General features: G+C 46.6%; 1 long non-coding RNA gene and 1 other non-coding gene across 2 annotated transcripts in view; both read left to right on the top strand.

The window, feature by feature from the left end:
* The window catches only part of LOC108283870, a 434,667-nt gene that overhangs the window by 209,034 nt on the left and 208,812 nt on the right, over nt 1-16,821 (top strand). The gene's annotated exons all lie outside the window — the stretch shown is intronic.
* LOC119467396 lies at nt 10,118-10,275 on the top strand. The gene has a single exon (XR_005195928.1). It is a non-coding gene; the product is annotated as a U1 spliceosomal RNA (small nuclear RNA).

Genomic DNA, 16,821 nt, shown 5'->3' with positions numbered 1-16,821 from the left:
TATCTTTTAAATGAATGAAATATCTCCTTACCAAATCTATTCAAGGTAAACATTGATACTAATATTGATCCTTTTTTGTGTGTCTTTCTGGAATCCTGTTACACCTGGGATTTAGGCACTTAAAAAAAAATTATTATATTTTAAGTTCTGGGGTACATGTGCAGCAGTGCAGGTTTGTTACATAGGTATACACATGCCATGGTGGTTTGCTGCACCCATCACCTTGTCATCTACTGTAGATATTTCTTTTAATACTATCCCTCCTCTAGCCCCCCAAACCCCTGCTATCCCTCCCCAATCCCCCCACACCCTGCTATTCCTCCCCTAGCCCCCCAACCCCTGACAAGCCCCAGTGTATGATGTTCCTCTCCCTGTGTCCATGTGTTCTCATGTTCAACACTCACTTATGAGTGAGAACATGCAGTGTTTGGTTTTCTGTTCTTGTGTCAGTTTGCTGAGAATGATGGTTTCCAGTTTCATCCATGTCCCTGCAAAGAACATGAACTCATCATTTTTTATGGCTGCATAGTATTCCACGACATATATGTACCGCATTTTCTTTATCCAGTCTATCATTGATGGGTATTTGGGTTGATTCCAAGTCTTTGCTATTGTGAACAGTGCCACAATAAACATATGTGTGCATGTGTCTTATTTAGGCACTTTCAGTCTGAAAAAATACATATCCCTTCAGCACTCTGGATGGACTTGAGAGCTGTCCTTCCCTAAACTAAAGCTGGAGTGTTTTGAGATTGGATAATTAAGGTAAGGGACTTAATCCTCCTGATTCTTGTGAAACCAAAAATAGCTTCTGGAGTTGAAGGTCTCTTGCAGCACAACGTGGGTTGTGGTTCTTGACCTCTCAGCATGTCTTCTTGGACTGCTCCAAAGCACTTGGGAAGCTGGTTCTCCATAACCTCATCCCAATCTGGTTCTCAGAGTCTAGTCTACCTATTCACTGTGCCTCGGAAGCTCTCCCTCTGTCCCTAGTGGATGGAGGAGCCCACCATCTCTTAGTGAATACCCCACTTGTAGCAGAAGGTGCAGGATGCTCCAGCTGTCTTTCTAAAACATGTGGAGACAGCCTTGTGGGGAGGAGGAAAGGCTCGGGTGAAGGTTACATAGTCAGATCGAAATACCATTGGGGCATCCAGAACATGAACTCTTACTCCTTTCCCAGCCCAATCTACTTCCTCCTTTCACCTCCTTGAATTCCATGGTCCTTCTACATGAAGGCTGAGGGTACAGGGGGTAAAGGGTTGGAAGGTAAGACTGAGGGCTTCAAGCAGACTTGGGTTTTCTTGGTTTTGCTACTGGCCTCACTTTGGACAAATCACTCAGCCTCTCAAAGCCTTAGTCTCCTCATTTGTAAAGTAGCGTAGGTATTAGTGCCTACTTCCTGAAGATGTTGTGTGTGTTAATGAGGTAGTGGAGATAAACAGCTTAGCATGCTGCCTTGCACGGAGGAAGAAATGCTCCAAAATGGAAGAGTTTCTTCAAATTATTCATCAGTTTTGCCATTTAGGGTTCCTTGCATGTACCACGCTATTTCGAAGTCTTTCATTTGCTGTCCCCGCTGCCTTTCACCTACCACCAAGTCAGCCTGGGAAGAGGCTGGGGACTCACCTTCCAGCTGTGCCCAGCCCCTCACCCAAAGCAGAGTTGATTACTCCCTCCACTGGACTGCAGCGGGCGAGTGAAGACATGGCTCCATTATACCACGGCTGCTGCACTGGGTTGAAATTACCTTTACCCCTCCCCCTACCCGTTTCCATTATTGCTGGTGAAATTGCTTAGAGCAAGGTCTGTCTCACACATCCCAAGATCTGGCATCGTGCCTGGCCCAGGGCGAAAGAACAAACAAACGAGTAATCGAAAAGGAGAGAGAAAACGTGATAGAGACATAATCAAAAGAAGAAAGTTTTTAAAGCTTCAGAGGAAAGCATGAGGTCAGTCGCCATTTTTTTTTTTTGAAGTAAGATGTTGGAAAGAATAAATGACATGATGAACAGGAAACTAACATGATTCCTACCACGAATTTGAAAGCTGTGCAAGGGTGGAAAGGTGGGTGAGAAGGTGCGGACTGGTGAGAAGACAGAGAAGTCAGAACTGAGAGGGTCGCAGAGAATTGTGCTCCCGTTGCGCTGTATCTGTCATCTTTTGTATTGTGCCTGAAATTTCCCAAAGTGCATTTGCATTTCAAATCTGCTGTGATAGTCAGCATTCCTGCAGCATGCAGAGGCGAAGAGCATGAGGCCTTGCCCTTCAGTCAAGGTGGAAAGAGTGGCACACATAGGATACTCCATACTCCCAAGGGTACGTAAGGATGGTGTTGGGGACTGTCTTTATGCAGGGAGGCTTCCTGGAGCGGTGCTGCCTCTTGTGGCTCTTGAAAGATGCTCGTGAATAAAGCATACTGGGAGCCGAGCTGCTATTTAGCGATTAAAATCTTTTCCATCTTTTAGAGCTCAGCACCTTTGTGCATTTGTATTTCCCATTCATTTTCGTTTCATTGTTGAATTTCTCACTTCTGCTACTGCAATGCCTACAGCTGACAGACCTTCTTTGGGAGCCCAGCGTACCTCTTTTTGACCCTCAAGGACAGTCATTGAATTATGTCCTGGTAGCCCTTGCTCCTGATGCAGGTGACTGGCTTAGGGGGCAGGAGAGCGTGCAGGGGCAGCAGCCTTTTCAGCTGATCCCCGTGCCCTGTTGCACCTGGAGGGCTGGAGCAAGCGATTCCCATATTGGAGAAAAGGGCTGATGGGTCCTCAGCCACCTGAGCAGAGAGTCTGAAAGCCAGAGGCTTGACAGGTCCGTCTCGGGGTGGGGTGATGAAGAGACATTTCCCTAAAATTCAGCTGCTGGGAGCAGGAAGACACCAAGGACAAGTGTTGGGATTCCAAGGCCTGCAGTCCTGAGACAGGGCTGTTCTGTGACAGAAGAAAGGCTCAGGCGTTTGCGTCTGTGTGTGGTTCTGCTCCCTAAAGGCACTTCTCACACTGGGAGCCTGCCTGCCTTCGCCTACCTAGAAATTAGCGTGGCTGGGACACGCCAATAGGAGAGCATCCTCACCTTTCCCACCCATGCATCGGGACTGTTGCCTGCCATGCAGCAAAGGTGACTCCATGAACACAGAGTCGGACACTTAGGGTCTACCCCAGGCTCCACCCCCTACTGCCCATGTGACTCTGGGCAAGGCTTTCATGCTTTTCAAACTTCTTTCTACAAAACAAACAAACAAACAAAAACAAAAAAAATTGTTTCTTGCCAGGCACAATGGCTCACACCTGTAATCCCAGCTCTTTGAGAGATTGAAGTGGGGAGATCATTTGAGGCCAGGGGTTCAGGACCAGCCTGGCCAACATGGTGAAACCCCGTTTCTACTAAAAATACAAAAATTATCTGGGCATAGTGGCACGTACCTATAATCCCAGGAACGACTTGGGAGGCTGAGGCACAAGAGGTCACTTGAAACCGGGCGGCAGAGTTACAGTTAGCCAAGATCACACCACTGCACTCCAGCCTCGGTGACAGAGCGAGACTCTGTCTCAAGACACACAAACATTTTTTTTCTTTTAAAAGACAAGGTCTTGGCTATGTTGCCCAGCCTGGCCTCCAATTCCTGGGCTTAAGCGATCCTCCCACCTCAGCCTCCTGAGTAGCTGGTACTATAGGCACACACCATACACCCAGGCAGACTTTAGTTTCCTCAGCCGCATCATGGAACAGAAGCCACTTGGTCTGGTTCTGAGGATGCCGGAATGTTGCCCAAGAAAATGGGCAATGAAAGGGAACCTGCTTGTTGCTACTTCCAGCTCTGACCTGTCTAGCTCCTGACCCTCTCAGTTCATTCTCGCTCAACTCTGGCCCCCTCCCTGGATGTGCAGACTGGATGGGCTTCTTCCCCATCGACCTTCGCCTTGCTCTTTTAGATTCCTCTCCTGGCCTTGCGTCCCCCTGCTGTCATCTGCTGGTTCCCTGCCTGTTATGGCCACAGTGGCAGTGCTGGCCCCCTGACCTTTGGTGAGATAGAATCAGCAGGCTCCTGCTTCCCCATCAGGGGATACAAGCCAGCACTAGTCTTTAGCCACAAGGTATATGTGTAAAGATTGCTTCCTGCCCTTGATGTCCACAGGATTTAAAGAACCCCCGGCCCACTTGGAACTCTGCTTTTGAAACAGAGACATCTTCTCAAAACACCTCTGGTAGTGGCCCATTTCTCTATTACTGTTTCTTGTGGTTTCGTATTGAGGTTTTTGGTGCATTGCAATTGCCCTGCAGTTTATTTTTAGTAGTAAAGACAGAGTTCAATTAATGTCAAAACATGAGGGCAATCGCACAGGAAGGATTAGTAAGTCTAGGGGAAAATGTGCTTAATTTTATTTCTTCTGATAACATCTTTCACTGATCACATACCGTCGCACCCACAGACATGGAGCTTCCTCCGTGATGCCTACAATGGGCAAGGCCCAGGTGGGGAACCGTGGCTGCGCCAGCCCCTGAAAATGAAAGCATTTCTGAGTCTCTTTCAGTCCAGCTCGCCTAGCAGCTGGCCACATGGGTGACCACCCACTGCAGCTGTCACTATGGGTGATGATTATCACTGTGGTTCGAGGAAGGGCCGGGCTTTGGAATGGTCAATTCTGATCATCTCCGCGAGGGGATTTATTCTGTCTCCAGAAGCAGCGTTCCGATTTCCTGAACAGCAGCTCTCCTCCCCTGGATTGCAGGGCCTGGGTCTTGTTCTCTGTCTGCTTCCAGCTTTTGGCATTTTGACAGCACAGAGGACATGCATGCTTGGAGGATGTTTTCTTGGGTTGACTGAATTCAGGACACTGACTTGGGGCTGGATTGGTAAAGTGATGAAGGAAGTACCCCCCCTTCAGAAGCTCCCCAGTCTGCCTCGAGAAACAAAGCCAGCCCTGTCCTCTGCCTAGGACTTTACCATTTATAAAGTGATTTCTCATCCTTTCTCCTTTCTTTTATTGCACTAATATCGAAGGAGAACCTGCAGTGTGCCGCTCTGCAGGGTGCCCGAAATAAAGGAACAGAGCCACTGTGCTTGCTCTGAAGGAAATCACAGGGAGTGAAGCCAGCTTCATGGATCCCAGAATTTCACAGATGAAGGGACTTGAGGCTGGGAGCAATTGCATCGCTCGAGATCTCCCCTGCTTGTGGATGGTGGCTCTCAAGTCAGAACATGAGTCTTCTGAATCCCTTAAACCTGCCCCGTGTCCACCTGTTCTCCCAGCACGTCCCCCGCACTCTCGCACTGCTCCTCACCCCTTCTCCATCACCGTTGTTCTCTGCCCACTCCCGGCCCCCTCTTTCAGTTCTGTTTCTTCTGAAGATGCGGATCTTTCTCTTTAGAGTGCCTTTTGTAGGAAGGGATCCGATGATAGGGAGCGGTGTTTGGGGATCTCACCTGGGAACATGGTTTGTTCAGCTTTCCCTGGGCGCAGAGCCCTGGGTCTCACTGAACCCACCTCCCTGGCACCTTGTATGGTGACTGGCAGGAGGTGGCTACTCCCTCCTGTCCTCTCTGCCCTTGTCCACTTTCCTGCTATGAGTCAGGTGCTGAGATAGGCTCTCAGGAGCCAACAGAGTGGACAAAACAGATCTCTGTCCTTTAAAGTTTTCAAAATATACTGGTGTATTAGTCAGGGTTTTCCAGAGAAACGGGACCAATAGGAGATGAAGATAGACGCATATTTATGTCTATATCCATATCTACCTTGATGTTTATGTCTATATCTAGGAGATTTATTTATGATAAGGTATTGACTCATGCAGTTGCGGAGCTGAGAGGTCCTGTGATTTGCCACCTGCCTGCTGGAGAGCTAGGACAGCTGCTGTTGTCGCAGGAAGGGAAAGGGCTGGAGAGCCCCGAGTGTAGATTCCAGTCTGGATCTGAAGGCCTGAGAACCAGGAACGCCAAGGGCAGGAGAAGATTAATGTCCCAGAACAAGCGATCAGGTAGAGATGAAATTCAACCTTCCTGCGCCTTTAGGTTTTATTCAGGCCCTCAGTGGGCTGAATGAGGCCCACTCTGCATTGGAGAGGACCATCTCCTTTACTCCCTCAGGCTCCTGGTTCAAGTGATAGTCTCATCTGGACACACTCAGAAATGCCGTTTAGCCAGCCCTCTGGGTACCCTGTGGCCCTGTTAAGTTGACGCATAAAATTAACCATCGCCCTGCAGAGACACAGTCTATGCAAACACCCATATTTACTGGGTAGCGTGCAGCTCTGCCCACCAGGCTGGTTCGATTGCCTTGGCCCACAGCTGCCCTTTGAGTACTGAGCCCAGCTGACCCCTTTGACCCTTCACAGCCCCATCTTTAAAACAAGGATCCAGAATCAAGTGACTGTAAGTGTCACTCTTGTCCTGTTCTGTCTGTGTCCTGACTTTGAGGGTTTGTCTAAGCTGAGCCCAATTCACTGTTGTCATTCTTTGTTTCTTCCTCGCTCAGACATCAGTTAGGTACTTATTGAACACTCCTGGGTTCACAGCATCCCGCTCCTGGCACTACAGACAGCTCTTGACTCCTGGTTTCCTCTTTGCAACCTATTCGACCTCTTTCCTTTTAAGATACACTCACCACGTTACAGGAATGTATCCATTTCTTTGTTCATTTCCTTAATTGTGGGTTATATCAGTCCATTCATCAGTTTTCCTCCTGAAATATGCTAAGCATTGAGAATGATGATAGACACTATTAAGCACTAGGAAAGTACTATCCTTATAGTAGTAGCAGTGTTTGTGGTGATAGCCGTGTTAGTACTGGCAGTAGTCATGATGGCTATGAAGAGACCACTTGTAATCTACCAGTAATCACGGTAAAAATAGTAATAGCTCCGGTGTCTTATTCATGATGTTCCAAGCACTTTACATTATATTATCTCATTTACTCTTCACAACCTGTGAGGAAATGGAGATGATTATGTAATATACAAGTTTGCAAATGAAGGAATCTTCCCACGGAACGTGTGTGAAGCACATACTGGTGCTCTGGGCTTTTGCATAATTTCAAAAAAAATTTTTTTTTAAACTTAAGGCTAATGTTTAGAAGCTTTTACTAATGAGAGGGCCATTTGCTAAATGGGTGTAAGTGCTACACATTTGGGCATCTCCATCCCAACATGCCTCTCATCGCCATTCCCCGAAAGCAGACACCTCTTCTTCCCTCCTTCAAGGACCTCTGAGCTTGCCCTCCGAGTCCTCTCCCGCCCTCACCCTTCCCTTTTCTATTCCTCTTGGGATCCAGGTTTATTTCAGGAGCTTGGAAAAGCTCCTGATCCTGCAGGTTTTCTTCTAGATTTGTAAGGAAGCAAATAAGAGAACCCCTACCCAGCATCCAAAACTCTTTCTCTCCCTCCTTCCCAGGTAGAGCCCGGGTTTCAGAAACCCTGCACTGCATGAACCCTCGGCCTGAGTTGCTGTGAGTCATAATGGCTCTGCTGGTAATTTGTGTCCTTCTGTTTGGAACTGCTTCCTTTTCAGTTTTGTCGCCCTCCCAGAACTGGTTGCAATGGGGGCATGCTCATTGTGGAATAGAGGGTATCCCGAATCCTGCGGATTTTTTTTTTTTCCCTCCAAAACTAAAACCTTGAAATTAGGACCTTGGCCTGACCATGCACTGCATGACAACATTGAGCCTCAAGGACTCATATGGTCATCTTTTTGCTTTTGCAGAGCATGGGTACCCTGGCTTCAAGCTCACAAGAAATCAGCTCAGGACCTTAAACAATGTTGGGTTAAAGAAAAGTTTCATAAAGACAGAATCAAGAAAAAAAAAAAAGAGAAGCCAATCTAAGTGCCATCCTTCCTGAGTTGTGTCTTATCTGAGTCTTCAGCCCCGCCCCCTGCTGCTGTGGGAGGAAATGGGACAGTGACTGGCCATGGGACGGGGTTGAGGGCGTGAGGGTTAGTGGTGGTAGGGAGGTCACGCTTCTGTGAAGTTGGAAAGGAGACCTGAGCCTGGCTCTCTGCTTTTCGGCTTGCCAGCCCTGTGGCTGGGAAGAAGGCTCTTGGCCCTAGTGAGCCTCAGTTCCCTCTGCAGAGTGGGCTGTTCTGAGGACTGGCTGACATTGCTGTCTGTCACCCTTCCAGGGCTCTGAGGATTTTAGCTCTACCCCTGGGAGCTGAACTGAAACATTCATTGGCCATTTGCTTCCGGTCTTTGGATCCGATTTTCCTCAAGTGCAGTTGAAAGCAGCGGGCTGCATGGCCACCATAGTCCCTCCCAGCTTCGACATTACACATGTATGCCAATTCAGTTTCTAGGTTGGTAACATTGTTCAGAGTTTAATGGGAGCGGTGTAAGATAGTCACAGCAGGGAGCAAAAATGGAAGGAGATTTTCCAGGTGTCAGGATGTTTTACCTATAGCCCTTCTGTTTCCATACGCTTGTGCACATCCTCCAGACACTTTTAAAGAATAATCTCTATTTTCGGAAGAGTTTTAGATTTACAGAGAATTGTGAAAATGGTCCAAAAAAGTCCCATATACCCGATCCCAGTTTTCCCTGTTGCTAGCACTTTGCATTAGTATGGCACGTTTGCCACAATTAGTGGACCAATACTGATGCATATTATTTATAGAAGTTCAAATATTATTTTAGTTCTTACCGAATGTCCTTATTCTGTTTCAGGATCCCATCTGGGATCCCACATCACCTTCAGCGATCATGTCTCCTTAGGCCCTCATGGGCTACGTCGCTTTTCTCTGACTCTCATGGTTTTTGATGACCTTGACAGTTCTGCGTTTTGATGACCAGGTTTGACTGGCCAGATATTTTGTAGAACGCACCACCATCAGGGTTGTCTGATTCTTCTTCTTATCGCTGGATTGAGATTAGGGAGGAAGACCACGGAGGTGAAGTTCTGCTTTTATCAAATCAAGGGTAGGCACCATCAGCATGACCTGTCCCTGATGGTGACTTTGACCACCTGGCTGCAGCAGTGCTTGTCAGGTTTGTCCACCTTAACAGGTTTGTCCTCCTTCCCTCCTTCTTTGTTCTTTTTTAACTCCCTTTTGATAGTAGACTCTAGAAGAAAGTCACTGTGCGTAACCATCCTCTAAGGAGAGGGGATTCTGGCTCTTCCTTCTCCATGGCTAAAGGATCTATGTGAACTGTTTAGACTTTTTCTGCCTAGGAGGTTTAACTCCTCTCTCCTATTTATTTATTTATATAGCAGTACGGACTTGCAGGTATTTATTTTATAAGTTTTAATTTCTTTGGGTTATGATCCAGTATGACTTTATTTTGTTGCTCATGATTTTTCTTCCTTGGCTATTAGGAACACTTCAGTTACTTCCTGTATCCATTTGATATACTTCCTCATTGTGCGTGTTTCCCCCATCCCTCCCTCCCTCCCTCCCTCTCTCTCTTCCACTCTTTTTCTTTCTCTCTTTCTCTCTCTCTTTCTCTTTGTTTGTTCCTTCCTTCTTTTCTTTTCTTTCTTTCTTTCTTTCTTTTTCTTTCTTTCTTTCTCTCTCTCTTTCTTTCTTTCTCTTTCTCTTTTTCTCCCTCCCTTCCTCACTTCCCCTTCCCTCTATCTCTCTTTCTTTCTTTTTCTTTTCCTCACTCCCTCCCTTCCTCACTTCCCTTTTTCCTTCCTTCCTCCCTTCCTTCCTTCCTTCCTTCCTTCCTTCCTTCCTTCTTTCCTTCCTTCCTTCTCTCCCTCCCTCCCTCCCTCCCTCCCTCCCTCCTTCCCTCCTTCCCTCCTTCCCTCCCTCCTTCCCTCCTTCCTTCCTTCCTTCCTTCCTTCCTTCCTTCTCTCCCTCCCTCCCTCCCTCCCTCCTTCCCTCCTTCCCTCCTTCCTTCCCTCCTCCCTTTCTTCTCTCTCTATCTCTTTTTGGTACATCCATACTTTCTGGCACTCTAAGATGCTTCAGGCTCATCTTGTATATTTCCAGCCCCAGTTATAGAATCAGCCATTTCTCCAAGGAGCCCCAGTCATTTTATTGAAGAAAAGATCCAAGATCTGGGTGCTAGATGTGCTCGGGGCATTTTTTCCTCCAGATCTTCTCAACTGATAGAGCAGTGAAATATAAGTGTGTAGGGAGGATGGGGAGGATCAGAAGAATTTGTTTTAAATAAATATATAAATACTTACCTGGCAGGGGAGATAGCATGGTCACGAAGGTGGTTTTCCCAGGTTTATCCATTGCACTCTGGATGTGCTGACCCCTGCAGTTTCCCCAAATGTGGGAAACTCGACTGCATAATTTGTAGTAGTGAAGGACTGTGTTCACGCTTTCCCCTGTAACAAATAAATAAAAATAGGCCGGGCACAGTGGCTCATGCCTGTAATCCTGGCCAACATGGTGAAACACTGTCTCTACTAAAAAATACAAAAATTAGCTGGGCATGGTGGTGCATGTCTGTAGTCCCAGCTACTCGGGAGGCTGAGGCAGGAGAATTGCCTGAACTAGGGAAGTGGAGGTTGCAGTGAGCCGAGATTGTGCCATTGCACTCCAGCCTGGCTGGTGTCTGGCGACAGAGCAAGACTCTGCCTCAAAAATAAATAAATAAATAAATATCTGTGTGTATACAAATCTGTGTGCATGCATGTATGTGTAAATATTTCTACAGGTATCCATCTTACCTATGTTAAGCTAAATATGAGTTCATACTGCTATATCTAACTCTAATTCATAACCATGTTCCACCCACTATTTTTTTTTTTTTTTTTTTTTTTTGAGACAGAGTCTCACTGTTGCCCAGGCTGGAGTGCAGTGGCGTGATCTCAGCTCACTGCAATCTCCATCTTCCAGGTTGGAGCGATTCTCCTGCCTCAGCCTCCCAGGTAGCTGGGATTATAGGTGCGCACCACCATGCCTGACTAATTTTTGTATTTTTAGTAGAAATGAGGTTTCACCATGTTGGCCAGGCTAGTCTCAACCTCCTGACCTCAGATGACCCACCCACTTCGGTCTCCCAAAGTGCTCGGATTACAGGTGTGAGCCACTTGCTGCCAGCCTCCATCCACTTTTAACAGACTTTATTCTTTTTTTTTTTTTTTTTTTTTTTTTTTTTTTTTTTGTCCACATTGATTGGCAAAAGAAGGTAATGAATGGAAACGTTGGAAAGTTCCCATGGGGCAAAAGCAGTGGGCTGAGAACATTGGACTTTTCCCTATGGTCAATGTGGTCTCATTCAACAAAATCAACGTGAGTCAGATGCCTGTAGAAAGAGACTTGGAAATGTGTACTGCCCAGATGTTTGCAAACCAGGACACCGTGTTGTGCACACAGGTCTTTGAACATGTCCCTGCCCCGGGCTTCCTGTAGCCTTGCTGGTTTCTGGACTGTCCTGCCCTTCTCCCGTCCTCTTACTGACAGCGTTTCCTGCTGCCCATCCCCTCCCATGCCACTCCCGCTCCATACAACCTCTTCCTTTGCACACGGCTCCTAGAACTCCTGGGCTAGTCCTATCAGGGATGTCCCTGCCTTCCTGGGACATGAAGCATACAGAATGGGGATGAAAGACATATCACGTAGAATCTCCCACCTCGCTTCCTTCTCAGCCAGGTGTCGCAAACTCAGTTGTCTACGGAGGCCAGGCAGGCAATAAAAATAAGTGATGTGGGCCTATTGGGCAGTCAGGAGGGCTTGATGCAGAACTGGAAGCACCAGGAGTGATCAGGAGCTAGGAGAACTCATGTAACATACTGGCCTGGCCCCAGGCTCAGGCCCCACCTGCTCTGAGCCAGGCACCTCACTGGTTGCCCAGGGTTTGTGCATGGCAAGCTAGCTGTTGAGAAATATTTTGACTCTCGTTACTATGTATGCCCAGGATAAAGGGGACGATGGCCAGTCTTTGTCCGCTGATCATGGCCTTGAAATTCTGCAGGCCCAGAGTGGCCAGACCTGGTTGTTCAAAGGAAACCTGGCAGGTGGGGAGGGCGGAAGGCCTGGCCCCTTCCCATTTGCCTCCTGTGTCTGACAGTGTCACTGTAGCTATACTTTCCTGGCAGCAGTACTTTGTCCCAATAGCAGTAGTTGATTTTAGTGCATAGGGTTCTGTTTATCCCCATACTTGGAACCAGCTGCATTGTGCTACTACCACAGACGCCAGCCCAGCCTGGAGCTCTGCGCGCTCCTCCAGTTCTGATGATTCCACCCCAGATCCCATCCCCAAAGGGGTGGACTTGCTTTTTTTTTTTTGGAGATAGAGTCTTGTACTGTTGCCCGGGCTGGTGTGCAGTGGTGCAATCTCAGCTCACTGCAACGTCCACCTCCCAGGTTCAAGCGATTCTCCTGCCTCAGCCTCCTGAGTAGCTGGGATTACAGGTGTCCATCACCACGCCCAGGTAATTTTTTGTATTTTTAGTAGAGACAGGTTTCATTATGTTGGCCAAGCTGGTCTCAAACTCCTGACCTTGTGATCTGCCCACCTTGCCTTCCCAAAGTGCTGGGATTATAGGCACGAGCCACCACGCCCGGCCAGGGGTGTACTTGCTTTATGCAGCTGCTGCTTCTCCCAGACCACATTGTCCTGTTGGCGCCTTTTCCATTTTCAATACATGGTTTGTTTTTTATCTGAAATTCTACCCGTTAAAACATCTGGTATGTTTCCTCTTCTCTTGCGAGGTGTATTTCTGTATTTCCTACCCTTGCCTCCTTTGCTCAGTTCAGCTTGAAGCAGGTTTCCAAGCTAATCACTTGGAAGCACAGGGCATTGCTGCTCCCCTCCCCTTCCCCGACCACCCACCTGCAGGTCTGTGCCAGGAAGCTCTGCCTGCTGTCTGCACCCCATTTTGCTGCTTGCCCACAGCCATGACTGCTCCTGAGGGGCTCGATAGCAGCCCCGTTTCCCAGCCTGCTGTGCATAAAGGTGATGCTTCGGGTTTTCCACAGTGAGCAGTGGTTCCCAGAGTGGGCAGGGCTCCCTGGTGTCTGCAAGGGTATGTGACCGTGCTGGATGGAAACAATCTTGTCAAAATAAACCAGGGCATTGCTGAGGGGGGAAGTGAGGCTAGCTGGGGGGAAATGTGGGCTGAATGCTTCTTGGGGAGTTTCCTCTGCACCGGTGCCCAGCTGCTCAAGGGCCCCAGAAGGCTGAGGCTGACACCCTTCCTGTGACGCTTTCAGACTCGCCATTGGCCCCCAGCAGATCAGGACTCTGTTTTCCCCCGTTCACCTTGAGCCACTCACAGTGTGAAAGGTTCGTGGAACAAAAGTGATTCTCTGTCCATGATTTTCCCCTTCATTCCTGTCTTCGTCCATCTGGGCTGCTGTAACAAAATACCTAAACTGGGTGGTTTACAAACAATGAAAATTTATTTCTCATACTTCTCAAAACCAGAAAGTCCAAGATCAATGTGCTGTCAGATTTGGTGTCTGGCGAGGACCAGCTTCCCGGTTCAGCGTCTTCTTACTGCGTCTTCACATGGAGAATGGGGCGAGAGAGCTTTCTGGGGTCTCTTTTATCAGGGCAATAATCCCATTCATGAGGATTCCACATTCATGATCTGATCACCTCCCAAAGCCCCACCTCCAAACACCATCGCCTTGAGTGTTAGGATTTCAACTATGTGTTTTGTGGAGACACCAACATTCACCCCATGGCAGTTCCCTGGCACAATCCTGCTAGACAAAACTCACCTTCCTGACCAGGCACTGGTCAGAACAGTCCTTCTGTCCCTCTAATGCCAGAACTTTATGTTTCTGAGGGTGAAACCTGAGTGACTAATTCACTTGGGAGACTGAGATGGGAGACTGAGATAGGAGAATTGCTTGAACTGGGACCTGGGAGGTGGAGGTTGCAGTGAACTGAGATCATGCCGCTGTACTCCAGCCTGGGCTACAGAGCAAGACTCCATCTCAAACAAGAAAAAAAAAACTGAAAGACAAAGAAAGACTGAGGAGTGAGTCCAGATTAAAAGAGACAAAGGGACGTGCCAAATATATATGCAACGCATGACTGCGGGCGGCATTCTGCTTTGGAAAAAAGTGTTATCGATGAAATTTGAATACCGTCTCTAGATAAGGCAACAAAGCAATAGTATACTAAATTGCTAGATTAGGCAATAGTATTGCACTAAAGTTAATTTCCTGACACAACTAAATAATTGTACTGTATATAAGGTGTCAGAATTGAGAAGTTGCAAGGCTAAATGGAACTTCTCTGTGTTTTTTACACTCTTACTTTGTGCAGGTGAAACTATTTTAAAATAAAAACTAAATACAAACCATGAGATAGATTTATACGTACCAGTGTGGAATGGTGTCCACCATCCATTGGAAAAGATAAGTTGTAGCACCATTTGTTTAGAATTGGCCCATTTTTGTAGATGCAAGACGGAGCCATATCGTGCATATGCATATTTCTCTACACATGGGAGAAATTCTGAGAAGGGTATGTACTTCCTGTTGACAGACATTTCTGGGAAATGTGATTGGAAGGTGTGAGACACCTTTTACTTTCTGATGTCTTTGAAAACGAAAAGCATGTTTTAACATCATAATGGGAAAACAGTGAGTATGTGGCTCGTATGCACTGGTGTGTTTCTGCATGTATAGGTTTAGCGTTGACGTCTTCCCGTTCAGCTCATTCTCTGTTCTATTTCCCTGCACGGGCAGTGCTGTGCAGTGTCTGGCCCAGTGGACACCCACCTTGTTTTCACTCCACAAACCACTGTCCTACCTCTGATGCTTAACAAAGGCTGTTAGTTGTAGACACAAAGGTGGCCTGTATTTCATACTGATTGACAGTAATGCCAGCTGACTCATCTTACCTTTGTCTGAGGAGTCTGGAAATTGTTCACCCTCAGAAACTTCAGGGAGAAATTTACTACTAAGATTGTATCATTTTGGTCTCCCCAGAGGAGTGACAAATTAGAAATTTCCCAAGTGACTATCATTGCATTTACCCCTTTAAGGAGCAATGATTCTTTAAGTGGAGCTTGAGTTACCTAAACCCGATTAATTAGTGAATGGTCATCTGTTACTCCCAGGAATTTTTTTTTCTTTATTATTATTATTTTTATTGCATTCTAGGTTTTGGGGTACATGTGAAGAACATGCAGGATTGTTTCATAGGTACACACGTGGCAGCGTGATTTGCTGCCTTCCTCCCCATCACCTATATCTGGCATTTCTCCCCATGCTATCTCTCCCCAACTCCCCACCCCCCACTATCCCTCCCCTATTTCCCTCCAACAGACCCCAGAGTGTGATGTTCCCCTCTCTGTGTCCATGTGTTCTCATTGTTCAACACCTGCCTATGAGTGAGAAAATGCAGTATTTGATTTTCTGTTCTTGTGTCAGTTTGCTGAGAATGATGGTTTCCAGGTTCATCCATGTCCCTACAAAGGACACAAACTCATCGTTTTTGATGGTTGCATAATATTCCATGGTGTATATTTGCCATATTTTCCCTGTCCAGTCTATTATCGATGGGTATTTGGGTTGGTTCCAGGTCTTTGCTATTGTAAACAGTGCTGCAGTGAACATTCGTGTGCATGTGTCCTTGTAGTAGAACAATTTGTAATCCTTTGGATATATACCCAGTAATGGGATTGCTGGGTCAAATGGAGAATTTTTAATGATCACTAGGCTTTTGTAGTTAATGTGATGTTGTGTTTAGGTGGATTTAGTTTTGTGCAAGATTGTATTCAGGGCAGTTGCTCCTTAATTTAAAAAGGGAGAGGTGAGAACAAAAGTGTCTTCTTTTGTGTGCCCGACTTGTTACAAATATTGACTAGTGTCACTCTCTCTGCCATGTACTTTTCTTCCAGTTTATCATTGAGGAAACTGATGCAAAAATGTATGCTCCCGCAGGCTCTGGTGCGTCCACTGAGTTAGCTCCGGAAAGAACTGTCTCCTTCTCTCGCCTGTTCCCTACTTCTTTTGCGGCTAATTCTCTGAAATGGTTTCTGCCACTGTCTCCAGCTTTCTGGGCTGTTCCATCACCTTTTTATTTTTATTTTTTCTAAATTTTGGTTTCATTGTTGCCTTTTGGTTTCCTCTGCTTTTCTCTGACTTGATGTCTCTATGGATACATCTCTCAGTAATGATTACAATGGTGGTGATAGCAATAAAAATAGAAAGTACCGGTGTCTTTATCAGTCGCTGGCCATGCTGGGCACAATCCTGGGCATGTGCAGGCCTGATGTTATTGTTCTGCCCACTCAGCTGATGAGGTTGTAGGGGCTTCCTGCGGGCTGGGATCTGAAAACCACAGCCAGATCCGTCTAGGATCAGAAGTTATGGGCAGGCTTACATGCTCTTTTGATATCAGTGTTCATGTAGATGTTTAAGTTCCTGCAATAGGTTTTTCCAAGCCATTGAACACTGCCAAATTATGTTCCTCACACAATTATAGCTACCTATTCCCAGGCAGTATTAATATATGGTTGAACTAACATGAATACACATCATTATTTTATCAAGTGACATAATCAAGCTAATTATGAATTATCCAAATATTAATTTGCACAGCTTAAAAGCAGATAAAGTATTACAAATCTGCTTATATCATTAGCAGAAACACTTTTGGGGGCCAAAGGGTAAGGAAAAGATGGGAAAATATTATCCTTCAACAAAAGTAATCATCTTCCAGTAAGTATAATAAAAGAAGTGGCAAGCTTTTCAGAATTTCCATGGCTAAAAAGTGTTTTAGCTACAGTTAAAAAAGCATCACATAACAAAATACCTCTTGTTTAAAATATTTGCTACAGGGCTGGGTGCAGTGGCTCAAGCCTGTAATCCCAGCACTTTGGGAGGCCGAGGCGGGTGGATCACGAGGTCAAGAGATCGAGACCATCCTGGTCAACATGGTGAAACCCCGTCTCTACTAAAAATAC

This window comes from Cebus imitator, unplaced genomic scaffold (assembly GCF_001604975.1).
Source record: "Cebus imitator isolate Cc_AM_T3 unplaced genomic scaffold, Cebus_imitator-1.0 Scaffold13, whole genome shotgun sequence".
NCBI classification, from domain to species: domain Eukaryota; kingdom Metazoa; phylum Chordata; class Mammalia; order Primates; family Cebidae; genus Cebus; species Cebus imitator.
This window is presented reverse-complemented; position numbering and strand designations above follow the sequence as displayed.